This window comes from Ursus americanus, chromosome 27 (genome assembly GCF_024610735.1).
Source record: "Ursus americanus isolate L20-20 chromosome 27, mUrsAme1.1.p, whole genome shotgun sequence".
NCBI lineage: Eukaryota > Metazoa > Chordata > Mammalia > Carnivora > Ursidae > Ursus > Ursus americanus.
This window is the reverse complement of record NC_142153.1, coordinates 31,206,821-31,212,820: the sequence shown is the minus strand read 5'-3', so window position 1 is coordinate 31,212,820 and position 6,000 is coordinate 31,206,821. Positions and strand designations below refer to the sequence as shown.

Sequence of the window (6,000 nt, the reverse complement as noted above, 5' to 3'; positions counted from 1 at the left end):
GAATAGGTGTGGCATGGCCATGCTCTGGGAGATGTTCTTATTTATATCCTCATTCTGCTGACATTATTTTATTAGCCTTACTGCAATAAGACTCATGTTACCTTGAGAGCAGTGACTGTGTCCTTAAATTATTTGGTAGCAAAAATAGCTAATACTATTATTAAGCAGCAGATAAGCATATAGTACATGCTCAATAATAAATGCCCTCTGGCAGCTCAGCCTCTCAGGAGCAATCATTTTCCATGTGGGTCTTATGTAAGTATCATTTTGCTTCAGCTCTGTGGGTTCCTGGCCTCTTTGCTTTGGTACATTTTTAAAATAGACTTAAAAAAAAGATTTTATTTATTTATTTGAGAGACAGAAAGTGAGAGACAGAGCATGAGCAGAGGGCGAGAGGGAGGGGCAGAGAGAGAGAGGGAGAGGGAGAAGCAGAGTCCCCACCGAGCAGGGAGCCCGACATGGGGCTGGATCCTAGGACGCTGGGATCATGACCTGAGCCACCCAGGCACCCTGAAATAGACTTTTTAAAAAATCCGCTCAGTAGCCACATGTGGCTGCCACCCTGCACAGACAGAACACACGCCCACCCCCGGGAGAGTTCACCCGGACATCCCTGGTCCACCGCAGAATTGGACACCCAGCAAACACGGAGTCCCAGGGGCGTGGATGACTGGCCAGCCCCATGCCTCTCTCAAAACCGGGGCTGGAGCCCTTTCCAGCTTTCTTTACAGTCGGATGGATGGTCCAGCTACAGTGAAAGCCGCCCAAGCTAACGCGTGTCGCATGTCGGCAGGGCCTCCTCCGCAGGTGTGTGTGTGTGGGGCGGGGGGGTGGGTCGGGGAAGCGCGGGCTGTGCTTCTGAGAAGGAAACTGACAACTCCCCCCTCACCCGCAGGCCCAAACTCCCAGCTCAGTAGATCTCATCTCCACGTCTCTTTAAAATACTTACTTTACAAATTAATTCTATTTAGATTTCATTTAGAAAGTTCTAAACTTACAGGATTTCCGATTTGCTCAAAAATCAGTTTCATATGTTGGTGCAGACCCGTTTTTCCTGGTATCCACACAGTGAGGAGCCCCCACTTCGCTCACCTGGACTGGTGGGCCAGGTGAGCCCAAAGTCTGCATCTGTACGAGCAAACAGCTGGAAACCTGTCTCGCGGGAGGCTTACATAAGGCAGGCCGGGCAGAAACAGGAGACGCGGGGGCACATACCCACCGGTATTTAATTCACACCTTAACCGTGGATTGGACAGACGCGTTGGGCTTCAAATGTGTAATATATGATGTATTTTCCCTCGAAGAAAGATGAAGTGGTCATTTCAGCAGCCAGACATCCAAGGATGGGGGAGGGGCCTCTCGTCCTACCCTCAGAATGAACCGAGCAGGTAACGTCACTCCCACGCACTCAGACCGGGGCTTGAGGAAGACATCCGAAAGTCCATACCAGGTTTTCTTAGGAACTCCTCAAAGGCAGCTCAGATGCCGCACCCTTGTGAAACCCGGAAGCTCGACGCTCACGCTCGCTCGAAGCTCTGGAAGCTCTCAGACCAGACTGGGAGTCCTTGACCTTTCTCTGTGTCGACACAACACTTTGATCTCCGTTTTACCCCCATCGAGCTGCGTGGGGCACAAGCCGGGTCCTGGCTGTGAAGTGTGCAGTCTGGCTTCAGCAACGCACCCGGGCAGCCACAGCTGTCTGCTGCTCGGCATCTCCTCCCTGGCCAGGTGAGGGTCCGTGGCTCAGAGCCACTGGAGAATCCCTGCGCTTGGGCATGGGACTGGTTCGGACACTGGCGGGTGACCTAGCTAAGTCAAGGAGCATTCTCCCTGCAAGCATTTGAACACCAGGTGCCTCTTCCTGAGGAGGTCCAGCTCTAAGGAATGATAAGACTTTGTGCTGCTGGTAACATGGCAGAATCAGTCCCCAGGTGGTTTTCTCCATAACTGAGGTGTCAGTTTTGTGTAACGTTTCACTGTTGAAATCCACTCCTGAGGTCCCTTCTTATTTACGAGGAGATCATCCTAAGAGAATATTGTTCAAGGTGAAACCCTCTGAAAACATGGACAGATGTCACAGGACCCAGCACAGCTGGCCCGCTCTGTGACCCCCACCCTCCACTGCGGCATTCACAAGACCCGGCTGACAGTTACTGATCCATGGCGTCTGTGGGTTGTGGCTTCCACGCACACTCGAGTCCTCGGGAGCCCCACTGATCAAGGGACCTATCACAGAGACTGTGCAGAAAAAAAGTCCTTAACAAACGCCTTCACACCACACTTGGTTTGAACATCTCCCTTGGGCTTCGACGACTGCTCTTGTTAGGGTGTGTCACCAGCTGCCTGCCTCATCCATTCTCCTTTCGCCGTCAAAGAGCTGCCTCTAGAAGGGAGAGCCCTCAGGTGACCCATTGTGACATGGAGGCAAGCTTGCACCGGAACCTCTGCACCCCGCAGTTAGGACAGAGGCTCTCTCGGCCCCTCCCTGCACGCTGCTGGCGATGGGCCATGTGCACGAAGACGGGTGTGGAAAACCAAGGCCAACCTTCCCCGGGAAGAGAAAGGACTGTCCCTGACCCCTCCCTGACCTCGGCATCCCCAGGGGGGCCCCTTGCAACACCTGGCATTCCTGTGACCAGTCCATCTGCGGAGCCGTCTGAAAAGACTCGCTGGCATACAGTCAGCCAGCTAGATTCCAGCCCAGGACACGCACGCTCCCTTGTAGAGACAGAGTTCCAGGGGACTTTGCGAACGCTTTCAGCAGCTTACTCAGTTCCATAGCCACTCATCCAGGGACCTCCCGGCGCAGAGAGCAGGAAAGTCAGGACATGTGAGTGAGAACGTGGCAGGTGGGGAGCTTCCCGTCCAATGCTCACCTCTTGCAGCCAGGGAAGCGAAGGCCCAGGAGGCCAGGCCCCCACCTCCATCCGTCTCTGCGCTCAGCGTGATGGTGGATCATCTGTCCGTCACTGCTCGCAGTGTGGCAGTGGATCGCGGGTCTAGCTCCTGGGCTTCTGGCTCCAACAGCAAATGATCTGTCTACGCGAGGGTTTATCGTCAGAGGGAACATGTCTAGAGGCAGCATATTCAGACCATCACGGTGCAACCCCCCCCTACTTGTAGGGTAAGGCTCGGTCAGCCATCCCTCCCTTGCAGAGTACCATGTGTGTTTTACTGCGCGGGGACATCTGAGCACCAATGAGCAGCTGTAGAGAGAGGCTGTGACCGTGGAAACCCCCGACCACGGCCCGGCTATAGCAGGTGCGAGCTCTTCCCCACACAGCCCGAATCGTGCGGGTTACAGACTCTTCACCGCAACGCTCCTCCAGTGCACGAGTTCCATATCCTCGTCCGAGGCGTCAAGAACCACACGGGGACTGCTATGAAAATGCAGGAGAAGCGGGAAAACAGCAGGCCTTCACGACTCACAGGTCTGCACACATGATTTGAACCAGGCAGACTTGTCAAGCTGCATATGGTGAGTACGTGCAGTGTTTTCCGTCTACTGACAGCAGTAGCTCCAGGGGTACAGCACGACCTGATACTCATGCATACCGCGGCTCTAGCCGTCCAGTTAACATCACCGTATGTTAGACATCTTTCTAGCGATGAGAACTGAAATATCCTTCTTAGCAACTTTCAGTGCATGACACAGGAGTGCTGACCGCAGCACCACTGTGTCCCTGGGGAATTGGAAGCTTGTACTTTCACCCCCTCTCCCGTGTCACTGAACACCCCACCCCCCTCCACTGGTTCCAGCAGCCGCCAGTCTGTTCTCTACCCGCCAGCTCGGGTTTGTTTTACGTGTAGATTCCACATGCAAGTGAGATCCTATGGTATTTGTCTTTCTCTGACTGGCTTCACTTCACATTCTCTCTTATGGCCGAGTATATTCCATTATGTATACACACTCCTTCTTGATCCCTTCGTCTGTCCACAGCTGGGGTTGCTTCCAAACCTTGGTATTGTACATAATGCTGCTATAAACATAGGGGTGCACATATCTTCTCAAATTCATGCTTTCGTTTTCTTCGGGTAAATGCCCACTAACGGAATTACTGGATGATCTGGTAGCTCTATTTTAAACATCTTGAGGAACCACCACGCTGTTTTCCAGAGGCGGCACCAGCTTGCATTCCCATCAACAGTGCACAAGGTTCCCCTTTCTCCACATCCTCACCAACATCTATCATTTCCTGAGTCCTTGATTTTAGCCATTCTGACAGGTGTGAGGTGGTATCGCATTGTGGTTTTGATTTGCATTTCCCTGATGATAAGGGGTGTTGAACATCTTTTCATGTCTGTTGACCATGTGTTCTTTGGATAAATGTCTGTTCAGATCCTCTGTCCATGTTTACATCAGATTCTTTTTTGCTCCTGAGTTGTAGGAGTTGTTTGTACTTTGCATGTTAGCTCCTCACTGGATCATTTGCAAATATTTTCTCCCATGGGGAAGATTGGCTTTTCCTTTTGTCGATGGTTTCCTTTGTGGGGCAAAAGCTTTTTATTTTAGTGTAGTCCCAATAGTTTATTTTTGCTTTTGTTTCCTTTGCTTTTGGTGTCAAACCTAAGTTTGTTCTTTACGGATCCAGCAGGAAATACAGTTCTGTAATCACAATCAGACAACGCATGCAAACGTTTGGCTTCTTTCTCCTTACAAAGGGCGATTTGGTGCCTGTTCATGCAGCATAATTGTAAGTGTTCATGCTGAGTGTTCTTTGTGTGCTGCTGGTTTATCCCAGCCTGCATTTATGACGACCACGGATAAAAGCGTCACAGAGTGTCTTTGGCTAATTATGGTTGCATATTTGAAGTTTGAATAAAGTGCTTGTGTTTATCAGACATACCATGGAGACCCGGTTCTGGCCCCAGAGCACTTACAATCTCTCAGTCTCATTCTAAAAAGGTGCATTTTCTAAATGAAGCAAAATAAGAGTCCATTTGGGGTTCCTGATCTGACAGAGGTTTGCTCCTATAGTGGAAGTGTCTGCCTTCTGGTTCAGGCACAGGTGGGAGTGTGTCTGGGCTTGCCGCTCCGAGCAGCCCCCCATGAGCCCGAGTGCGCTGAGTGCTGAGTGTTTGGGGAAAAGCAGACCACATCCTGATCTGCTCCAGTCTGAGGAGGATAGTTCGACATTGCTTACGTCCTGCTGCCTTCCTCCCTTCTCTTTGCTTTGCTGTTTGACCTCTAATGCAGAATTGGTGACGATTATTTGCAATTCTCTATTTCTTAAACATATACTTGCAAATGTCTGCGTCTGGGAATCGACTTTCTAAGTAAAATTGTATATGTTATTGTCACTTTAATCTTGGATTTATCAAGCTGGGAAAAAATCACACTTCATTTAGTCCTACATTGTTTTTTATCACTTACTACTAAATTCTCTTGACTTCCCTTGCTTGTAGGGTTAGGAACAGGTCAGGAGAGGGGAAGGGGGAGGGGTGCAGTGTTGATGCAGAAGGCAAGGTGGCCAGCCTGTGACAGCGTGCCTGCAGAAAGACCTGTATAATGTGCGGCATGGTTCCAGCACATTGCCTCCCTGTAAATTAAAATTCTGCTAATGAAAAAAATTTTTTTTATGTATTTATTTGTCAGAGAGAGGGGGGAGAGAGAGAGAGAGAGAGACAGAGAGCATGCGTGCATAAGCAGGGGGAGATGCAGAAGGAGAGGGAGAAGCAGGCTTCCCGCTGAGCAACGAGCCCAATGTGGAACTCCATCCTAGGACCCTGGGGTCATGACCTAAGCCGAAGGCAGACGCCCAACCCACTGAGCCACCCAGGTGTCCCAAAATTCTGCTAATCTTAGAATTTGCGGGACCTAAAGATCATCTGCATTGAATCCCAACCTCTTGCATGTTACAGATGAGAAAAACAGAATAGAGGTTAGTGTCTGGAGGAAGGTGTTCAGCCGCTGCAAGACCAGGCAGGTGCCGGGACCCACCTCCCTGCACCTGTCCTTCAGCACTTCCTGTGCTCAGGTGCCGCATCTGACCCATGATT

General features: G+C 50.8%; 1 protein-coding gene across 2 annotated transcripts in view; it reads left to right on the top strand.

The window, feature by feature from the left end:
• The first annotated feature begins 1,518 nt into the window (after positions 1 to 1,518).
• FBXO25 (F-box protein 25) overlaps positions 1,519 to 6,000 on the top strand; it is a 141,240-nt gene continuing 136,758 nt past the window's right edge. Inside the window, exon 1 of one of the 2 annotated variants that reach the window (XM_045811176.2) lies at positions 1,519 to 3,478. The gene's annotated coding sequence lies outside the window, so the exon portion shown is untranslated. The remainder of the gene's footprint in view (positions 3,479 to 6,000) is intronic. The other variant, XM_045811182.2, reaches the window with a different exon arrangement.